Source organism: Hesperophylax consimilis, chromosome 12, assembly GCF_061612785.1.
Source record: "Hesperophylax consimilis isolate HC1 chromosome 12, BYU_Hcon_1.0, whole genome shotgun sequence".
Classification (NCBI taxonomy): domain Eukaryota; kingdom Metazoa; phylum Arthropoda; class Insecta; order Trichoptera; family Limnephilidae; genus Hesperophylax; species Hesperophylax consimilis.
The window spans coordinates 29,132,596-29,142,823 of NC_142847.1; the positions used below are offsets into that span (position 1 = coordinate 29,132,596).

At 34.2% G+C, this 10,228-nt stretch overlaps 2 non-coding genes across 2 annotated transcripts; both read left to right on the forward strand.

The window, feature by feature from the left end:
• Nucleotides 1–283: 283 nt before the first annotated feature.
• LOC149419450 (5S ribosomal RNA) lies at nt 284–402 on the forward strand. The gene has a single exon (XR_016302918.1). It is a non-coding gene; the product is annotated as a 5S ribosomal RNA (ribosomal RNA).
• Nucleotides 403–724: 322 nt separating this feature from the next.
• On the forward strand, nt 725–843 carry LOC149419451 (5S ribosomal RNA). Its single transcript, XR_016302925.1, has one exon. It is a non-coding gene; the product is annotated as a 5S ribosomal RNA (ribosomal RNA).
• Nucleotides 844–10,228: the final 9,385 nt, after the last annotated feature.

Here is a 10,228-nt window from a genome sequence, read left to right on the forward strand (position 1 = left end):
TTTCTGTCTATTGACATATTTATAAGTAGCATGTGATAAAAAAAATTAAAAGTTATAAAAAAAGAAAAAAAAAATTAGTTAAAGCGGGGATCGAACCTCGGTTCTTCACGACCACAGTCGTGCGCTCTGCCTGTAGACAGCGAAGATGAGTTAGGAGAGTGAGTTAAACTAGGTATATAATATTTACACCTTGCTAATGTTTTCAGTATTATTAGGGCTTTTTTATACTAATTTTCATATATTTATTGGCAGGTAGAGTAGAAATTAATATTGTTTAGCGTTTGCCAACGACCATACCATGTTGAACACACCGGTTCTCGTCCGATCACCGAAGTTAAGCAACATTGGGCGCGGTCAGTACTTGGATGGGTGACCGCTTGGGAACACCGCGTGCCGTTGGCCTATTTTTTATTTTAATTTCATGTTTTTTTTATTTTTTTATCATTACTATAATTAATAATATCATAAAATTCTTTAACTTTTCAAGTATGCTACAGGCCTAAAATATTACTTAGTGGATTGATATTATGGTCAACCATTGAAAAAAAAAATTCCTACAAACTTATTAATGTAATTACGATCTTTTTCAAGCGCGTATGTAATGATTATTTTTATCAACCTCGCACACACCTTGCTAATTTTTTCAATATTATTAGGGCTTTTTTATACTAATTTTCATATATTTATTGGCAGGTAGAATAGAAATTAATATTGTTTAACTTTTGCCAACGACCATACCATTTTGAACACACCGGTTCTCGTCCGATCACCGAAGTTAAGCAACATTGGGCGCGGTCAGTACTTGGATGGGTGACCGCTTGGGAACACCGCGTGCCGTTGGCCCATTTTTTATTTTAATTTTATGTTTTTTTTCATTTTTTTATCGTTAACATCATAAAAAATTTTATATCATTCTTTAACTTTTCAATTATGCTACAGGCCTAAAATATTACTTAGTGGATTGATATTATGGTCAACCATTAAAAAAAAAAAATTCCTTAAAAACAAAAAAATAATATTCCATGGCCGAGAATCGAACTCGGATCAACTGCTTCGAAAGCAACTATGCTGACCATTACACCACCAACGCCAGTTGTCGAGATGAGCTAAGAAGCATTTATATTTTACTTCAAAACTTTTACTACATCAAATGAACTTTAATCGGTCCCGCATTTTCGTTTCGGTCATGAGTTGGTTTTACTCCTCGAAATTGCATGACGCGCGTAAAGAAGTTTCACTTCAAAAAACAAACAAACATTCACAATCTATTGCTTATTTGCTTTTTAAAATAAGCGAGACTATTTGCATATATATCTATGTAGTTACACTCAATAGAATTGTACAGACGACACATTCTAGCTAGACAATGGATTGAAGTATGCAATTTTGTTCTTAAATAATTCTAGATGGAATATATTCTGATTCCTTAGATTACGTCTATTTGCTAGTATTAATTTGTTCTTATAACCGTAAAAGTTTTTGTATTTCTGTCTTCCTATATGTTAACAATGTTATAGTAAATCTTGCACTGTATGGTACATTGCTAGTCAATCCAAGGGAGCCGTCCAAACCTCTATACAAAGGTCTATCCCATCTTACCGTGGTTTCATAATTCGCCCATTTCTCCAAAAAATAAACTTCCTCACTAATTCGAACGAGGATTGGACATTGTTCAGTTCCTTCTCATAGTTTCAAAATCACTTGCTAGACTCCTCGGATTGTATATTCTGTGGACTAGAAGTGGGAACTTTAGATCATATATGTTTTACTGTCCCTTTCTAAACAAATATCCTCTCTTCTACAAGCTTTACCTAAAATTGCCTCCCCTCCATACGACATCTCAGCTCTTCTAAATCTGAATTTGACTCCAATCTTCCACATAATTTTTAAATTTGCCCATTTCAACAAAATACACATATAAATTACCCTTCCCTCTCTCCATAATTAGAAATAATTGCCTAGAACACTCTTGAAGTGTGAAAGCCAGAACCATTTGAAAAAAAATACGCAGTTATTAATCTTTAGAATAGTAATATGAAAAAAGAAAACAAAAACAAACAAAAAATTGTTAGTTTTGGCGTCATGAAATTTGCTTAGCTTTCATGTATGTCGTTTCTTAGTAAACATAACTAGGTTTTTTTCATGTTAAATCTTCGTTCTCATAACACTTCAAAAATGTGTATATCATATCATTTTTTAATTATGAAATCTCATATAAATATGCGATAGGAAAAAAATATGGTCAAAAGAGTACAGCTAACTTTTATTTTACCCAATTTATGTCGATCTCCTATCTCAACCTAAGAATTAGCAATATTATCATGTTTCAGTGGCCGAGTGGTTAAAAGCGTTGTCCCGGTAAGACATATATCCTTGGTTCGATTCACAGTTGCGCCCGTTGTTTTTTTTTTTAAATTCTGTGTTTTTTTTTGTTTCTTGTTTCTTTTACATTTATTAATATTATCTTTCTCTTATTACACGGCTATAACCTTCAAAAATTTATTACAATAAATTAAATACTTTTTTCTTTTACCCTTGAAGGCAACTCATTCCCTTTTAACAACAAATTATGTGTTATTTCTCTTCTCGTGAATATCCGGTTAAATATATGACTCTCAATATCCTGTTCCGGCTGACGCTTTTCGTTTTATCTTTGCTTATTTAAAAAATAAAAACGTTTATATATTTCTAGTTGAATGTCTGCTTAGCAAAAGTTCCTTATTCTTGGGAATGATTTGTTAAGCTTAGTTACACGGCTCGGATGCCTACCATTATGCGAAATGTCTTGTGATTTGTCAAAGTTAATGTGTACCAATACGTTATTTTTTTAACGGAATGTCACTGGTGTCGCAATAATATGACTTCAATATAAATAGGTTGTTATAATTCAAAGGACAAGTTCCAAAAAATTTGTCAGTAGGATTGACAATAAATTGGGCACCTTACCTAACCCCGATGGGATAGTATTATCACTCGATATAAGAAACTTGGGCCTCTATAAAAAAATGAAGGACCTATTCGGAGGAAAGGTAAAAGGAATTTAAATTCACACGTCGCAATTCCGGCCATCGAGTACAGGATGATTAGAAATGTCAGTTGTCAGGTGAAAGTACCCAAATATGTCTGTCGATGTAGAAGGCGTAATTTTCAAGCATCTCTTGGTATAAAGTCATGCGTTCAGAATAAAAAAATAGAAGTAATGTATAATAATTAAATTTCAATTGACTGCAGAAGGTGTGTATACTTTGTGTATCGTTCGTTATATATTACAATTTGAGGTACTCAATGAGTTATTCGACTATAGAGCTGTTGAATATTTATCCTAGCCGTGCAAGAAAGTCAATAAATTTGGCATATCTATCTTCTATATATATGTTATTTCTGCCTTTACTATGCAGACTTCGGTGTTGGGAACTCTTTGAAATTAGTAAAAGGTTCTTATTTTAATTATTTTTATTTACGTTACAATAAAAAGGTCTGAACTACACTGTTCATTACCCAAGGGTAGGTAATTCTCTGGATCCCGAGGAGCTTGCTCTCTGACAATGTAATCTCACAAGTACCTGTTACACTCTAGCGACATCTAACGGATTCTGGAGTAAGCTTTATGACTAGCGCCATCTATCGATTAAATACTCAACCATATTTCACAATATATTAATGTTTCTTGGTTTATCCCCTATTGACACAAAACAACTGGACCGATTTCACTGTAAATTTCTGAGTTTGTTCTTATGAGTGCCAGGATCAAAACATCGCCTTACATCGTGGGAGGGATGGATTCATATGTTTGTCACTTCTGGACATACTGATCCTTAGATTCCTACCCTCCCCTCATACCTTTTTTCTTCCCACAACATACTCCCCTGTCTCTCATAAAAAGACCCCCCACGCAGCATCCCAAAAGATGACGAGGCTATGAGTGGAATTATTTTCCTCAGAACCTTCTTTGTGGAGCTGATTTACAAAAGGAGAGTTTAGAGACTACTTTGAATTGCATAAAAAGTTGGGGACTCCCGACGAAGACTTAACGCATTTTATCTGCACTGAATGACATACTTAGTCGAATTTCATGATAGTATGTAAAGTAGATGGTAGAAAAATTTGGGGACCCCCGAGGATGGCATAAATGTGTGGCAAAGTGTGGCATATGTGAGGAAGAGAATAAAGAAAGGTGTTTTAGTAGAATGTATGATGTGTAAGTGAATGGCAGAAGAGGTTGAGGACGTAGGAGAAAGAAAAGAGACAACCAAGTGAAACAAATACTTAAAAAGTAAAAATTATTCAAATCTTTAGAGTTACAATATTTACCAAATAAAAATACACTTAGTTTTCAGGTATAATAGAATTCATTACTTTAAAACTTTACTGCAAACCATTCATAACCCCGAGTAGAGCAGGGTACATGTGAGCTAGTTAAAAATAAAAATATACATTATATTTATTGGAGACATTATCTAGATTGCAAATTAAATTCAACTAGAATCTTGCGATATCGTATAAATATAACAGATAAAAAATATGCGTTAAGAAAGTGAAAATAATGTTGGTATTTCTAAGTCTAAGATAAAGTTCAGTTCATTTCCTAGATGAAACAGAATCATTTTCTGATTTTTTTTTCACATATTTCGGAGAGTTGATAATATTATCCATCGTCAATGTTCTTAATTTACATCATGAAATAAATGGTACACATAGTTCGTTCGTGGTAATTTTTCAGGAATTATTTTATTATCATGCGCAGGAAATAATGTCCAGCATCAGTGGTAAAAAGTTTTATGTTAAGTATCTCAAATAGAAAAAAAAACTATACTATTTTTGTAGCATACTAGAGAAATCATCTTAAATTTTAAATATGATATATGTCAATCGGCCTCCGTGGTCGAGAGGTAAGGCTCTCGACTAGCAATCCAGAGGTCACTGGTTCAAATCCCGCCGTGCGCAAGTAAATTTTATTTGTTTAATTTGTGTTATTTCACAATTTACTTATTTAGAATCATATTTAGTATAAGTGCGGCACGTTATAAAAGGGAAGATACTCTCAGTATGGCCCTGGTGTAAGACTACCATTCGGAATTGAAACGATGCTTGAAATGGCTTTGGACGCGTTTGGTGACCAGATTTGAATAGCCAGGTACTTTTCCACCTTCCTCTTTGCTATCTCCTTCCCCTTCTCATTACCTTCAGCCTCATAACATATCCCAATTAGGGATGACATAGTCTCACTGGCTTCAGATGGTTAGGAGTAGTTGGGACTTTCGTGTGAGTTCACATTTAAAAAAAATCATCCGAAAAGATAATCAGTCTAATCTCGTATCCCTGGGATGTTGACCAACTGCATATAAATGGTATAGAATAGGACCAATATTTTTGTTCTTACAAATTCAGACCAATAAGGGTAGCAAATGGTGCCATATCCGGTTGACTCTACATATAAGCAGCTATAGGTCTCTACAGAATATCCGGTTTTTCATACCTCTGGGCGGATCGACCATTCGTTTCTTTTTGCTTTTAGATATTCCTTGCGTTCAATGGAGTAATTTTTTGGGTCAAATTTGATTTTTTACAATTCAATTTCAAATCGTGTTCCCTTTTTTGAAAATGTGATTTTCCAATTCTAATTTTGGACAACGTGTGATATGAAGGTACATTAAAAAAACTTATCGAAAAAATATATTACATTAAATGTGCTGAATATTTTTTTAGACAGGTAGGTACAGTCTGAATATGATTAAACCGTTGGGGGTTTCAAAGTCAATAAATATCGCACTTTAAAAAAAATATGTATTTATCCAAGACACTATCTAGATCGTAATTAGATTCGGGAAGGTTTTCTCAATCACATATACATAATAAAGATAGCTCCTAAAATTATGCGTAAAAAAATAAAGACAATGTTGGTGGTTCTTCGTCAAAGTATTTATAGTTAAAATACGACCGAAGTTGATATGGTCGAATTAGCTCAGTGGTAAGGTAAAGCCCCATCAAATCTGAGTTCCTAGGTTCAATACCTAGGTGCAAAAGATTTTTCTGTTTCACATTTATAGTTTGAGATTTGTGTGTATGCTATCGCGGGTGAAATAATCTCAAGTTTTTATTACAGGTTAGTTTGTTATTCTACAATTTGTTTATTTAACTTTTTATCTCATTAATTTATTATATGTATACTTATTGCATCCGAAACTGTTTGCGTACTGCAGCTTCAAATGAACATGAACATGGACTATAAATATTTTTTAAACTTGACGAAATGAAATGGTGCTTGTTCGAATTGGGTGATAGTATTTGTAGGAATGAACAATGTATGGAAGGAAGGAAAAACGGAAGTCCAATCACTTACCACTGTATCTCTTTGAACAAAATGGCAATATAATGAGTTCAAGCATAACACAATCACAATATAGTGAGTTCAAGCATAACACAATCACAATATAATGAGTTCAAGCATAACACAATCACAATATAATGAATTCGAGCAAAACACAATAACAATTTAATGAGTTCAGGCATAACACAATCATAATATAATGAGTTCGATCATAATACAATCACAATATAAAGAGTTCAAGCATAACACAATCACAATATAATGAATTCAAGCATAACACAATCACAATATAATGCGTTCAAGCATAATACAATCACAGTATAATAAGTTCAAGCATAACACAATTACAATATAATGAGTTCAAGCATAACACAATCACAATACAATGAATTCAAGCATACCACAATCACAATATAATGAGTTCAAGCATAATACAATCACAGTATAATTAGTTCAAGCATAACACAATTACAATATAATGAGTTCAAGCATAACACAATCACAATATAATGAGTTCCACCGCGATACTTCGAGGTAATTATAACACAACACAACGAATGAATACTTGAATGATGTTAAACACTTTCAAAATAGTTAACGTCCGTCTCTAAAACACGATAAAACACCAACAACTTTCAACAGCTTTCAATTGTTCAATCGTTCTTCTGTGTACTCAAAACAAATGTGCTGTTCTTGCCATCGTTCCAATTTTCAAACACTGTTACAGCAAGGAGGTGGTTAGGTATAACTATATAGTTAGGAACTTGATAAATGACACCCCGGTAGGAACTATGCATATCATCATTTTAAAACCAAACACTACTAATAAATATATTATACAGACAATGGCTGATGCTGATAATTCATGCACGTATTTGTCAACATAGTACGGATTCAATATGATGAATATGAAGAATATAGAAAGGATGTCTAGGTATACATACATGTTATCATAAATAGTGATGCAAAAGCGTAGATAAAAATAAATAGTCCCCACACGTTCCGGGCACATCAGCTGGTGTCTAGTCACCATATGGACGTGACACTAGCAGTGGTGGTACAGGCGGTCTCCGTGGCAGGTAGGTACCTAGGTAAGGGAGGGTGGTCACGATGACTGAACATTTATCTTGCTAAAGTGAGGCGCACTGAAGGGAAACTCGTCTGTGAAATATGCCCCGCGTAATATTTATTTCTGGAAAAATGTGGCACTTTGATACCCCTATAGATTACTGATTTTTTGGTGAAATTTCTTTTGTGGAATTATACAAATAAAGCAGATTCTCGTTAATCCGATTCTTCATAAAGTCCGGCACTTCTGTAATCCATCACCCGATCTATAAGTCGGGACGAGATATATTTTTATAAAACGTGCAATTTTCATGTCTTTTTGATTTTATTTATATATTTGTATTTAATTTAGCGTAGGTAGATTTAGAGAGGGACGCTTTGATGGTTTGGGCATTATAGCGACTGAACGAAGAAAGGAGTCTAAGGAGAATATACGAGGCGAATATGAATGGTAGATGCCCGAGGAAGATATGATATGATCAATTGAACCAGATACTTGAGTCGGACCATGCCAAGTATCGGAATAACAAAAAAGTATGTACGAGACCATTTATGAATGTGAATGAAGCACGAACTGTGTCAAGACTGAGTTGTTTGGTCCGTCCTCTTTGAGGGGAAACGGCGTGATGGTTAGTTATCTAATAAGTGAGTTTATTTCCATGTTTTAACAGTTAAATTATTTCCTTATACTTATATGTATGAACGAAAAAACAGACTTCTTATACCTATATGGAGAAAAACGATAATTGCTAATATATTAAAAAATCTCGTCAAATTATTGGTCATCCGGTTAAAAACGGGAATGCAGGCCGGTTCCTGATTTTTTTTTGTAAATTCCAAAAACATCGGACCTCGTGTTCATGCATCTGCATTTGCCTTGATAATATACAATGCGGAAATGAATTTTTATGAACGCGTGTTCCGACATCGTGATAATACAATCGTATTTTAAATCTTATTTAAAAACATATCAATTTATTCGTTAAGGGCCTGCAACCCCGTTTCTAATCGAATTACTAATAATTTGTAAAGATTATTTATAAACTAGCAATATTCAATAAAAGATTTTTTTTACATGTAATGATACATTGAAGTGAGACTGATTCTGTAATTGATTTGAATATTATATTGTATCGTGAACACCTGACCAGGAGTATTTTAGTAATTATAGGATTTTTATCAGCGATTCTTGAGAATATTTTGAAAAAAAAGTAGTGAAGTCATTTTGCTATCGTATCATTTTTCTACAGTAAAAAAAAAACAAAAAAAATCTACCACACGTCGCAACTGATCACACCACTAGACATCGCGACGGGATCACCTGATGCGTGCTCTGTCTCGTATGTTACCGTACTGTTGGAACGAGACGCAGTGCGTATCACGTGACCCTCTAAGCTGTGCCCAACTACTCAGTTGCAACGTGTGATTTAGATGGACATACACGTATATATAAATTTTTTTTTTTTTTTAAATTCCATCGGATCCAAAATCACAACTACATTATTTCTCTAAATATGCACAGAAATCGCCTGTTAAAATCATTTGGGTACGTGCTGTTATACCATGTACAGGTAGTAGGTTTAAGAATATTATAAAATCTTATAAGATTAATCTTATAAGGAGACAAAAATACAGTTTGAGGATATATATTATAGTTTTTAAAACCTCACCAAAATCACCACAATCAGGATTTTAATAGCGCCTGATTCACCTATGAGATTCTACCCCTAAGGGTAGTTATATAAATAATTGGTGTAGAACACATGTCTACCGGTATATCTGATCGGTTTTAAGCAACCGTTTTTACAAATACTTTTTATACTTGTCATGTGTATGTTCACACATAACCACGAGAGTAAAAATATTAAGGTCCCCTTTCACATCATTACAATATTTCATCGCAAAATATGTCATCTGCATGCTGGCGACATCTCTAGAAGATTCATCAAAATAATAAGCCTTCATTAGCGTGGGCGGCTGTCGGTCGGTGGGGCGGCAAAGCGTTGCGGCGCATTCTCGATGGCCGTCAATCTCCGTCACGAGTCACCCCCAGAAGATGAGTGCCGCCGGATGTGTGACGCGTCTCTTGACATCCCAGGGGGTTTAGTGCCATCTTGCGGTACTTGCGGAAAGCACTTATCGTTAATTTTATGTACACAACCACTTGAACTACGTATTAGCTTAATAATAATAAAGTCGCTATAAATATAAATATAATATGAATACATTTTAATGAAACGCAGCATTTCATAAGGTTGCTTTAATAGCAATTTATTTTTAATACATTTTATGCCGTGTTTGGCTACTTGCTTTTATAATTTATGTTTCGGACAGCATTACGGTGTCCATCATCAAGGCAGATGTGTGATATGTCGCACTGATCTTTCACATCTAACTATTCTCACGCATCTAGCTGAACTCACCTATCTGCTCTGATGACGGAAATTGTAATGCTGTCCGAAATATTGGCTAAAGAAGAAAGTAGCGCAACACGACATCATACCCCAAAAATATATCAATCTAATACTTTTGGCTTTGAAAATCTGATTTTTTTTTTTAAATTTGACCAGATCTGAATAGCCAGGTACTTTTCAAACCTCGTCTTTCTTCATCCTTTTCCCACTTCCTTAGCCTCAAAACTCACAATATACGTGATGACATCTTTCCACTAGCTCCAGGCAGCTCAAACTCTTTTGCTGTATGAACAATTTCTCCCTTTCACTGCATGGTTAGCAAGACAGAATTAAATGCCACAAAACCCTGCCTCGGCATCCATTCCTAATTTAATTCACATTCAAACATAGTCTCATCTCAGATGTAATTAAATATTTA